The sequence below is a fragment of the Pseudophryne corroboree genome, chromosome 6 (assembly GCF_028390025.1).
Source record: "Pseudophryne corroboree isolate aPseCor3 chromosome 6, aPseCor3.hap2, whole genome shotgun sequence".
Taxonomy (NCBI): domain Eukaryota; kingdom Metazoa; phylum Chordata; class Amphibia; order Anura; family Myobatrachidae; genus Pseudophryne; species Pseudophryne corroboree.
Window position 1 is genome coordinate 612,360,792 of NC_086449.1, and position 12,587 is coordinate 612,373,378.

Genomic DNA, 12,587 nt, shown 5'->3' on the forward strand with positions numbered 1-12,587 from the left:
GAATATGCCTAATGTAGTAGCTGCGTGCTGTATACTGCACAACATCTGTGAACTGCAAAATGAGCTATTCCTTCCTGAGTGGACTGTGCAGGACCCTGAGGTTATAAACCCACATGTGGAAGGTGCTTTGTTTGGGACTGCCTCAAACTCCGCTGCAGAACAAATACGCCACACTATTACGTCCAACCTTGCAGCACTGGTACAATAGTGTTTAAGAATCAGCACAACATGTTTGGTGAATGAAAATGTTTTTATTTTGTATTCCACCTTTGATCTTTGGGTTCATTATTTATGTTTTTCAAAAAAAAAAACACATTGCCAGCAACTGTGTATATATGCATAAACAATGTAGAAAACACTGTAAACATGGTCTACTTTACGCACAAATGGGAATGTTATGCCTAGATTTGCAAACAAGTTTTTATTGGCATAAAAAAAAAAAAAAAACACTGGTAGGTTTGTAGATACAACACCATAAACCACAGTGTCCCTGCAGTATATTATCACTGTGTAAAAAAATAAATAAAAAGTGCTTTAATGTAGACACTATACAAAACAGAACATAGAAAAAAATGAAGGAAGGCACAAACAGTTGTGCATAAACAATGACCACACTGTGGTTATTTAACAACAAATAACAACCAAAAAAAGCAATTCACTGTGTTTCACGGCAAATTGCGCAATACAGTAAACTCTGGGCTTGGCGCACTAGATGGTGCAGTATTTGGGGCATAGTATGGACCAGGATTAAATGATGAAAAACCCTGCTCAGGGGGGTATTGTGAGTTGTGGTGTTGGTTTGGTGCTCTTGAGGTATTGGTCATACGCTCATAGAACGCCATGTTCATTTGGTGCAATTCCCTGTGGCGGTCATACTGCTCTCTACTCATGCGTTCCTGCATTGTCATGACTTGGGAAAGGAATGCATCATGCATTTGGCGTTCTGCCTCTAGAAACCTGTCGAGCCTTGCATCCTCCTGTGCGGACATTGTAGCGTCCATCTCTCGGAGTTGGTCGACAAGGACATTTGACATGGCTTTAGCCACTTGCTCCGCTCTGTTCAATTTCTTCCTTCTAGGCGGTACGGTGTAAACTGTGAAGAGAAGAAATACAAAATGAGCGTATATAAAAATAGCAGCGTTAGCAAACATGTGTTTGTGGCATTAATCCACCTATACACTAGCTACTCTGCAACATTGAACTTTTTTTAAAAATGCAAAGCCCCCCTGCGTGGGGGCAGAAAATGCAAAGTGTGCCACCGTGCCAGCAGCGTGTTGAGCGCAGTGATCCTGCAAGGGGCTCATTAGCGCTCGCCACGCTGCCGCCACACTGGCCACTCATACTACGCACATAACCGGATGATTAACAATTGTGGATTTGTGCTATGAGTGTTAATTTCTAAACATGTACTTACTGTTTTTCTGTAAAGTTGGGGTGACGGCACTTTGTACAGTCCCACTGTCACTGGTCTGAGCATCCACGACGTCTTCAATGGTTGCAGTTATGCTGTCGTCGTTTCTGGATGTGTTTATGGACGGCTGGGATGATGTGTCGCTGTCCTCAGGTGTGTCGTCAATTAACAACGGTGATGATGGACAGACGTCACTGCTTGTCTGTGTCTCTTCTGGAGTGCCTTCTGTAGCAGTGTACTGTGAACTGGAAGACAGACTCACCGGACTGCATATAGCTGTGTTTCCAAAGATATTGGCGCACATGTCATAGTACTGCCAGTCGATACGGCCAACACCGCTCTTTTTCCTGTTGTTGTCATGCACCTTAAGGAAATGCTTTTTAAGAGTTTTCATTTTGTTTAACACTTGCTGCTGTGTGCGGATGATTCCCCTGGCTTGCAGCATCTTGGAGATGTTTTAATAAATGACTGCATCTTTGACTGTGCCTGTGATCTGCCTCATAATTTCCTCCTCTCCCCTAATGCTCAGCAACTCTCTCACCTCCTGGTCTGTCCAGGTCGCCATGCTGCCTTCCTCACACGCATCAAGGACGCTCCCCAGGGCTCTGAATGATGACATCATCTTTTCTGAGCCCATGAAAGCTCCAATCGGAGGCCTTTTAACAGTCCCGGGTAGTGAATCCCGGGACGGGCCCTTTCACACTACCCAGCTTCCCGGGACGGTCCCGGGTTCAACCCTGCTTTTGACCTGGGATGAAATCCCGGGATGCTCGTCCCGGGAAATTGTCCCTGTACCCATTTACACTGAGAAGAATCCCGGGATGATGCGCGTTCACGTGCAATATCCCGGGATTTTTCTGCGAGTGTAAAAGGGGTATAACATTCACCATAAAGCAGGGCTACACAATGGCCCTCATTCCGAGTTGTTCGCTCGTTAGCTGCTTTTAGCAGCATTGCACACGCTAAGCCGCCGCCCTCTGGGAGTGTATCTTAGCTTTGCAGAATTGCGAATGAAAGATTTGCAGAATTGCGAAAAGAAATTTCTTTGCAGTTTCTGAGTAGCTCGAGACTTACTCTGCCACTGCGATCAGTTCAGTCAGTTTCGTTCCTGGTTTGACGTCACAAACACACCCAGCGTTCGCCCAGACACTCCCGCGTTTTTCCCTGAAACGCCTGCATTTTTCCGCACACTCCCATAAAACGGCTAGTTTCCGACCAGAAACACCCACTTCCTGTCAATCACACTCCGATCACCAGAACGAAGAAATTTCTTCGTTAAGCTGTGAGTAAAATACCAAACTTTTTTGCAAATTTACTTGGTGCAGACGCACTGCGATCATTGCGCATGCGCAGTTTGCGACTAATCGCTCTGTTGCGAAAAACACTAACGAGCGAACAACTCGGAATGAGGGCCAATATTAAGCATTAAAAAAATGGTCGTACAGAGTTTGTTTTAATACCACAGACTTATTAGTTATACCCAAATGTCTCCATTAAAAAGCTTAAAAAATAACACTTCCACTATGCAGACACAAGGGAGGACTATGAAACATTAATCGCCACAGTGAAATATGTAATCTCTTTATCAGCTGTAAATATGTGGCAACTGAACACTTGAAAAGTCATACAAAATCTGCTTCTATGTAACAGGTTTGTTAATTGTATCTAGGAGTCTCCGTTGTGAAGTGTCAATGTAACATTCCAAAATTACAGATACAGCGGAGGATTTTGAGCACTACAAAATGCTGTATAGCTGTAATGAACCGATCACTCACCGCTGCGGGTTCTGTGGTCCATCCATTGCCGGCGCGGTTGCTCGCAGTGCTGTGCAGCCATGTGGGGACACGGCGTGGTCGGTGGCAGAGGTGATGCAGGTTCTGGGAGCCAGGAGTGCGGGGACCGAATGGTCAGAGGCGCCTCTGTGTGTCTGCAGTATAGGAGGTGGCCATGTTGAAGACCAAATGCAGCACCTGTGAGCAACTGTGAACACCTGTGGGTAAGTGGTAGCCAATCCTGTGCTTGTGCTGCCTATAAGTAGGCTAGGATTATTTCACTTTTGGCCAGTGCTTTGTTGTAGCTACTCTGTACCCTAGCTCTGTGCTCTCCCTGTGAATTTCTGTGTGATTCCAGTGGTCCTGATACAGGGCCGATTCTAGCCCTTGTGGCGCTCCGGGTGAAAATAGGGGCGTGGCTTCATGCAGGGGCGTGGTCAGTTACACCCCCTGTAGAGTTGTGCCCCCTGTAGTGTTGTGCCCCCATTTATGCCCCCTGTAGAGTAGCGCCGCTTACAAAAAATTAATACTATCCCCGCTTCTGATTCCCGACCGCTGCTGACCTCCGCCGGCGCCGCTCCTCGGATCTATGGGAGAGATGTCATGACGTCTCTCCCATAGCACAGCATAGACACTAGAGGTCAATTATGACCCCTTGCGTCTCTGTGCCAGTCCCACAATGCTGTGCAGTGCGCAATGACATCATCGCGCACCGCACAGCAAAGGTCCTCTCCATGAAGGGAAACTAGACGGGTAGCATCTAGTTTCCTTCACAGCGCCGCACAGCACCGGGGGCACTGACAAACAGTTGCGGATCTTGCCATGGTGCGGCACTCTCTGTATGGCGATGGCGCCCCCGGAAGGTGGCGCCCGGGCAAAAATCCTGTGTGCCCGTAGCAAGATCCGCTACTGTCCTGATATCGCCTCCGCTCCCAGAGGTCTGCCTGCAGCCTTCACCGCAAGTGATCCACCAGCTCCCTGCTGTGCTGTAAGTCAATCGCTCTCCAAGTGGCAACAAGTGGATTCCCGGAGGCCCGTGAGAGGTTACCCTGTTCGTTCAGTGACTGCCTGCTATAATCACACAGCCTGTGGAAGCTTCTATCTAATCCTGGTCCTCGTTTACTCATCTCTCAGTTTAACCCATTCTTCACTGTTGTCGTCTGCTGCAGCTCTTTACAGTGTATCAAGTATAATCTTCACAACCTGCAAGTACTCCTTTCAGCATTTGTATCTACATTTTGCATTATTCAGAGACAATTCTTCACAGTTCTTCAGTTCAGCTTTTTAAGCTTCAGTAACTAGTCTTTACAGTTATTCATCTATGTCTACAATATCCAGATAACACTTCTTACAGTTTGGCACCAATCATTGCTTTATATTGGACAATTCTTCATGAATCTTCAGGCAAGTTTTATCACATTCATATGAACATTTCTTCAATGCATCTTTAATACTGATCCTGCTTATCTTTATGCCATTCATTGCATACGTCAGTTTAATATGGTGACTAATGATTGTCATTTAACTCCTTATTGGAATTGTTGCCTATTAATAAATATATGAAACGGAACTATCTTTAGACTCCCTGTTTTAACCATACTCCAGCACCTAACCTTTGGTTGGTCCAAGGTTAACGGATTCACAAAATCAGTCGGTCCTGACAATAGCCTTCTTTTCAGCATATGATATTCAAACATCAAAGAGTATTCAAAAACATTTTCTATTAAAAGACAAAAAGTAACTCCATTAGACGTATTAACACGTGCCCTGACCCAGGTGTGATTCACCTACTATTGCCAAAGAACTTTACAAATAAGAATGTTCAGGGATCAACTTAAATCATCGGCATCCTTGCCAAACAGCATACTGGACCTGAAAGCTGGGGTAGTCCGCTATACGCAAGTCACGGACATACCCTGTTCCTGGACGTACGTTTCGCCGAAGGGGCTTTTTCGACAGGAAAGAGCTCACCATGATAGAGCATAGTCATAATCCATTGTGTATTGATCATGCCCAAGTAGTACGGAATCCAAAGACTGGAATGCTGTGAGATTGTTTTCTAGGCATTACACCATTTACTTGAAAAGTATTAGGGGGATAGGTATCAAAGCTTAGAGGGAGATAAAATACCAACCAATTAGCTCCTTACTGTCATTTTTCAAACACAGACTGTAAAATAACAGGATCTGATTGGTTGCTACTTTATCTATCTACAAGCTTTGATAAATCTCCCCTTTAGTCTGACTGTTGTAAGTTTTCCCATTTATGAAGAACTGACCTTAGTGCATACACACATACAGACCGTCATACAGTAACTGCATCATGCTTATAGCCAATGGGAAGCAAGCAAGCTAGATATCAATGCACTGATTGTCTATGGAACTACAGATAAGAGACAATGTAATGGTACATAATAATTACATAAGTTACATGCATTTTATTAAGTCATTTATACCTTTTTTTTTAACTAAATGTCCTCAGTACAAAACACATTCCAAGCTAGTAACTGTCATCACTTCTTTCAAAGTTCTCTCTGTTCCCACCATATGTCTGGAGTCATTGTCATCCAGAGGTCTATGTTAGATCAAATTCCGCTTCGTTTGTAAACATATCTGCTTGCAGTGAAAGGTATAACTCATAGTTAAACAGAAGGATGCTGGCAAGTTAGAGAAGCTAGATAAATATTTGCACAGGATGTAACAGAAAACACTGTTTCCCCTCTCAATCTGAGGCGCCAAATAAAAATGTTGCATACAGTTGCCAATTTTACTGATCTCTTGTTTCACACTAGCAGCACACAACTCATACGGCATGTGCCTGTTATATCTGTAGCAAGCTGTAAATGTCTTATTGCTGGAAAGTATTGGAGCTAAGAGATACTGGTGCAGGTTTCAAAGCACAGCACACAGTGCATGAAAGTGATCCATATGGGAGAGAACATATTTTCCAAGTACCCTCCGGTCCAGGGTTGCCTTATGGACAAAGGGGGTGATTCAGACCTGATTGTAGATGTGCTAAATTTAGCACATCTAAGATCAGCTTCCCTGACATGTGGGGAGACGCCTAGCACAGGGCTAGTCTACCCCGCATGTCAGGCCCTACCCCGTCATACAAGTACAAAAGCATCGCCCAGCGGCTCCGGCCGCCGGCGCCGCTCCTCGGATCTATGGGAGAGATGTCATGACGTCTCTCCCATAGCACCTCATAGACGCTAGAGGTCAATTATGACCTCTAGCGTCTATGGCCGCTCCCACAATGACATCATCACGCACCGCACGGCATCCCGTCAGATCTATGGGAGAGACGTCCGGCCGCCGGCGCCGCTCCTCAGATCTATGGGAGAGACGTCATGACGTCATCACACACCGCACGGCACCAGTAGCGGATCTTGCCCCGGGCAAAAGTCCTGCTTGCCCGTGGCAAAATCCGCTACTGCTCCCAACCAGCGCAGCTCCTGCGCGCTGGCAGGGAGCTACTTGTTGCTGCCCGGGTCGCATCAGCTGCGTGTGACATCACGCATCCACCGCGGTCCACCCCCCAATGGTCTGGGCACACCTGCGTTGCCTAGACCACACCCCCTAAACGGCGGCCAAATGCCACCGGCCCACCCCCTCCCGCCCAGCGACCGCCTCTGCCTGTCAATCAGGCAGAGGCGATCGCAGGGCTAAGACAGCAGTCGGCTGTCTGCCATGCGCTGGTGCATGCGCACCTCAGACCTGATCGCTGCTGTGCAAACACGCACAGCAGAGATCAGGTCTGAATTAGCCCCAAAGAACTGCAAATTAATTTCATTATAATTTTAACTGCTCTTGGAAAAACTAGTCTGCGACAGTGCTGTCTATTCATGCCACCAGGTCTCTTCTGTTACACTTTTGTCAAAATGATCTGTGCTTTTCAGCAAGGTTTTAAGGCAGTTGTTTGTTTCTTGTCACCCTTGGACATAGCACTTGGACATAGCATGGGGGTGCTCACTGAATATCTGTGTATCCAGAGCAGAACCATGGTGTAATGAGCAATTCAAATAAACATCTCTGGCATTGCGCATATGCCGTGATGGGGGTTGTAGACAGGTGACGGGCAGTCTGCATTTTTGTGGGAGGTAACCAGGGATTGGCAATAGAAATGCAATGGAGTTGCAATCATTTTGCAAGCATGTCACATTTTGTGACTGGGGTCCCAGTCAATGGCTCTGTCGTCCTGCTACTGATAGTCATGCTGCGCGACCTTAGGTTACTCAAGAGGCTGACTATAATCAGCCGATGTCTGTGTCTTTGCACACAAGAGGCGGATCTGAAGCCCTCCCAGACGACATCTCAATATAGTTTTAAGTGGCTATGACAGTTGCACATTGTCGCACAGCCACTGTGTACACGATTGCAGCTGCATTTGGGTGCATCGCTGAATCAGGCCCTCTGGATGGCATGACTAGCTGTCAGAAAGTCAAAGAAGGTAAAGGAAGCAGGAGAGATAAAACAATGTATTTTGTAAAATGTGCAAGCATTGGCATATCTATAAAGGGTGCTGGGTGTGTGGGCCCACTCCGCACTCCCTGCACCTATATAATTATGCTCACTGCTCCGGAGTCCCGTGGCAGCCGGCGCTTCAAAGAGAAATCTCCTGGGCCATTTTCCCGGGGATGTGCAAATGTGCAGTAGAGATGTCCCTGGGAATAAGGCATGGCATGGGTGCCATGTTCTTGGAACCTGCGCAAAAAGCTAGAGTCTACAGCACTGCAGCCGCTGCCAGAGAGAAGGGGGCCGACACAGAGCCTGCCCATGGGACCTCTCCTCTCTTAATACACCCCTGTGTGCAAGCCAAGAAATGAAAGATGTGGAGGTTGTTAAAGATATATAACATTTACAGTGTATTAAAGCTGCTTCAATATCCACCATTATATATTGTTCTATGAAATTCGCCATTTTTTGTGAGCAGTTATTGATATTCAATATTTCTGAGGATTCATGCCAGTGAGACCATCCCATGTACTGACAGGAGCATGCGTAGTGTGCCCCAAATGTTGAACATTAGCCCAGAATAATCAAAGTATTTTCACAGATCTGCCAACAACCAAATTACAGCCATACATGCCAACAACTAACTGAAATAAAGCTGTAGGCATTTTAGCAGGATTTGTAAACACAGGATGCACACAATATTATATCTGATTTTGGGCCTTATTCAGTATGGATCGCATCGATGATGCCATCGCATACTGACGATTTTGTGCACAGTGGGCGCGCACCGGTGCATGTGCTCTGTCAAAGCGAGATACGATCACATCTCACTTATGCAAACACATCTGCCTGACTGACAGGCAGAGGTGTTCGCAGGGCAGGGGGGAGCGACGCAGCATTGAGGGGGGAGTGCGGCAAAACTGGGGCCTGGATGGGGCTGTTTTTGGGGCGGCCACGTGACCTCACACGTGGCCACTGCAACGGAAAACATGGCTGCTCTGCACTTTCGTTCACAGCCAGGCTGCGCAGGGGGCATTACTAATTCAGCGATGCGACCACAATTGAATTGCGATTGCATCGCTGGGAGGCATTTGCATGCTGGGCGGCCCCCAGCATACTGTCGCATGCAGTTGCAGTTTTGCTAAATTACCAAAACTGCAACTGATGCTGAATAAGGTCCTTTATTAATAAAGGTATGTGTTCATGTATTTTGCAATTAGCCTTTTACTTGGGCCGATGGGCCGTACTGATTATCTGACAGAACAGTCTATAATAAAATGTGTGGTTCATGAGTGCTTCATTTTTGTCTGCTCTTAGCAACTTTTTTAGAGCATTTTTAGGTCATATTAGATTAGGCCACCAATTATGCTACACACTTGTCCCCTGCCACAGAGCCGGCCGTAACCAATATGATGCCCTAGGCAAGATTTTGGCTGGTGCCCCCTAGCACAGACGCTAGTTCCACCTCTGACTTTGCACCCCTTTCCTAGCACCATCACCAGTCACCCATAGCAGTCCTCATTTTGGTGCTCCTACCTACTGTATTTTAAATAAGAACAGTGCGAACATTCGGCGCGCAGCCCAAAACGGGGCATGTTCTTGCTGGGAAGGGGCACGGCCACACAATAGTACCCCCAATTCAAATTATGCCACACAGTAGTGCAACTTTATTCACATTTTATCATGCAATAGTGTCCCTAATTCACGTTACATCACACAGTAGTACTTTACCTTAAATAAGTTACTCCTCACAGTAGTGCCCCTTATTCACATTACACCACACCATATTGCTCTCTATTCACATTAGACCACACAGTAGTGCCCTTTCTATACGTTACGCCACACAGTAGTGCACCTTATACACATAATGCCACTCATTAGTAATGCCTTTATACACATAATACCACACAGCAAGGCCCATTACATATGATACACATTATTAATGTCCTTATAAACATAATGCACCTTACACATTATGCCAACCTTTATTAATGCTCTTATACACATAATGTCCCTTACGCATATGCTGCAGATTATTAATGCCCTTATACACATAATGACACACATAATGCCCCTTACACATTCACCGAACACTACTGCACAATCAGCCCACCCGCACACAGCCGCTAACACTGTGATCTCTGCCTCTGCTTGGATACAGATGTGTCCTCATACATCTCGCCTCAATACACCATGCAGCAGGAGATGCCTGGTGTGAGTCGACTGGCAGCTCTACTAAAGACAGGGGCTTGTGGCTGTGCCAATGGACTGTGGATGCGGATTCCAGGATAGGCGTGGAAGGCCTACCGTTCAAAGGTGAGGCCCTTTTTGGAGATGAATTGGATGCGTGGATATCCAAACCTACTCTGCTCCAACTCTTTCGGACAGCGAAGTTTAAAGGCAGACCCAAAGGTTCTTCTACAGCCTTCAAAAGCAATAAAGGTAAATCCAGAAAACCAGCAGCTGCAGGTTCTCAGGAACAGACCTCCGTGTCTGCTTCCTCAAAGCCTTCAGCATGAAGGTGGACCGCGCTGCCTGGAAGACAAGCAGGTGGGAGCTCGGTTACGTTATTTCAGTCTCTTGTGGGCAACATCTTGCCAGGATCCCTGGGTCAAAGACCTTATCGTCCAGGAATACAGACTGGAGTTTCAGGAACTCCCACCTCACAGATTCTTCAAATCAGGCTTACCAGCTTCTCCAGAAGCAGGTATGACTTTGCAGGCAGCAATTCAGAAACTGGTACAAACTCAGGTCATTGTCCCAGTTCCACTTCACCTACAAAACAAGGGTTATTACTCCAACCTGTTTCTGGTACTGAAACCAGACGGTTTGGTGAGGCCCATTTTAAACCTCAAGTCACTGAACCCATACTTAAGGGTGTTCAAGTTCAAGATGGAGTCTCTGAGAGCGGTGATCTCAGGTCTGGAGGAGGGGGATTTTCTGGTGTCTCTGGACATCAAGGATGCGTACCTTCATATTCCGATTTGGCCGCCTCATCAGACTTATCTGTGGTTTGCACTACAGGACTGTCACTACCAGTTCCAGGCCTTGCCATTTGGCCTCTCCACGCCACCAAGGGTGTTCACCAAGGTAATGGCAGAGATGATGTTTTTCCTCCGCAAACAGGGAGTGAACATAATACCGTACCTGGACGACCTGCTGATGAAAGCACCATCAAGAGAGAGGTTGTTGGACAGCATTGCCCTTTCAACCCGACTACTCCAGGATCACGGGTGGATTCTGAACTTACCAAAATCCCACCTGGAACCAACATGGCGGCTTCCATTCCTGGGGATGATACTGGATATGGAGGAACAGAAAATATTCCTTCCGTCGAAAAGGCATTGGTAAAACCAGCCCGGATCTCGGTACATCTATTCATTCGCCTTCTGGGGAAGATGGTAGCCTCTTACAAGGCTCTGCAATATGGAAGGTTTCATGCAAGGCCCTTCCAGCTGGATCTGTTGGACAAATGGTCCGGATCGCATCTTCACATGCACCAAAGGATACATCTGTCGCCAAAAGCCAGGAATTCTTCACTTCAGACTTCTCACCTGACCGAGGGTCGAAGGTTCGGGATTCAAAATTGGATCTTCTAACCACAGATGCAAGCCTCAGAGGTTGGGGAGCGGTGACCCAGGGAAAACGGTTCCAAGGAAAATGGTCAAGTCAGGAAGCCAGTCTTCCGATCAACATTCTAGAACTAAGGGCCATATTCAACGCCTTTTTACAGGCGTCACATCTTCTTCAAGATCACGCCATTCAAGTTCAGTCGGACAATGTGACGGCAGTAACGTACATAAACCGACAGGGTGGAACGAAGAGCAGAGCAGCAATGTCAGAGGTAACAAAAATTCTCCTCTGGGCAGAAAGACACGCAGTGGTGCTGTCGGCAAACTTCATTCCAGGAGAAGACAACTGGGAAGCGGACTTCCTCAGCAGACACGACCTCCACCCAGGAGAGTAGGGCCTTCACCCGCAGGCGTTCGAGTCCTTAACACGTCGGTGGGGAATTCCACAGATAAACATGATGGCCTCTCGTCTCAACAAGAAGATAAAGTGGTATTGTTCCAGGTCGAGGGTGACTCCATGGGTCTACCAGATGGTTTACGTATTCCCACCTTTTCCATTGATCTCAAGAATTCTCAAAAGAATAAAAAGGGAAAAGGTTCAAGCAATTCTCATTGCTCCAGATTGGCTGAGAAGGGCCTGGTACGCGGATCTACTGGAGATGCTCCTAGAGGACCCGTGGCCTCTGCCTCTTCGAGAGGATTTTCTACAACAGGGGCCATTCGTCTATCAAGACTTACCACGGCTACATTTGACGGCATGGAAGTTGAGCGTCAAATTCTAGCCCGGAAAGGCATTCCGGACAGGGTAATTCCAAACCTGATCCAAGCCAGGAAAGGGGTAACGTCTAAACATTACCACCGTATTTGGAAAAAATATGTCTCGTGGTGTGAAAACAGGAAATTTCCTGCAGTGGAATTTCAACTGGGACGTTTTCTCCTTTTTTCTACAGTCAGGTGTGGATGTGGGCCTACGTTTGGGCTCCTTGAAAGTCCAGATTTCGGCCTTGTCCATTTTCTTTCAGAAACAATTGGCTTCCCTCCCTGAGGTTCAGACGTTCTTGAAGGATGTTCTGCACATCCAACCACCCTTTGTGCCTCCCACGGCACCTTGGGATCTTAACGTGGTGTTGCAGTTTCTACAATCGGATTGGTTTGAGCCTTTACAGGAGGTTGATGTAAAGTTTCTTACGTGGAAGACTGTTACACTGTTGGCCTTAGCTTCAGCAAGGCGTGTGTCGAAACTGGAGGCGTCGTCTCACAAAAGCCCCTATTTGATTTTTCATGAAGATAGAGCTGAACTCAGAACTCGGCAGCAATTTCTTCCGAAGGTGGTGTCTGCGTTTCATATCACCCAACCTAGGCCCTCATTCCGAGTTGT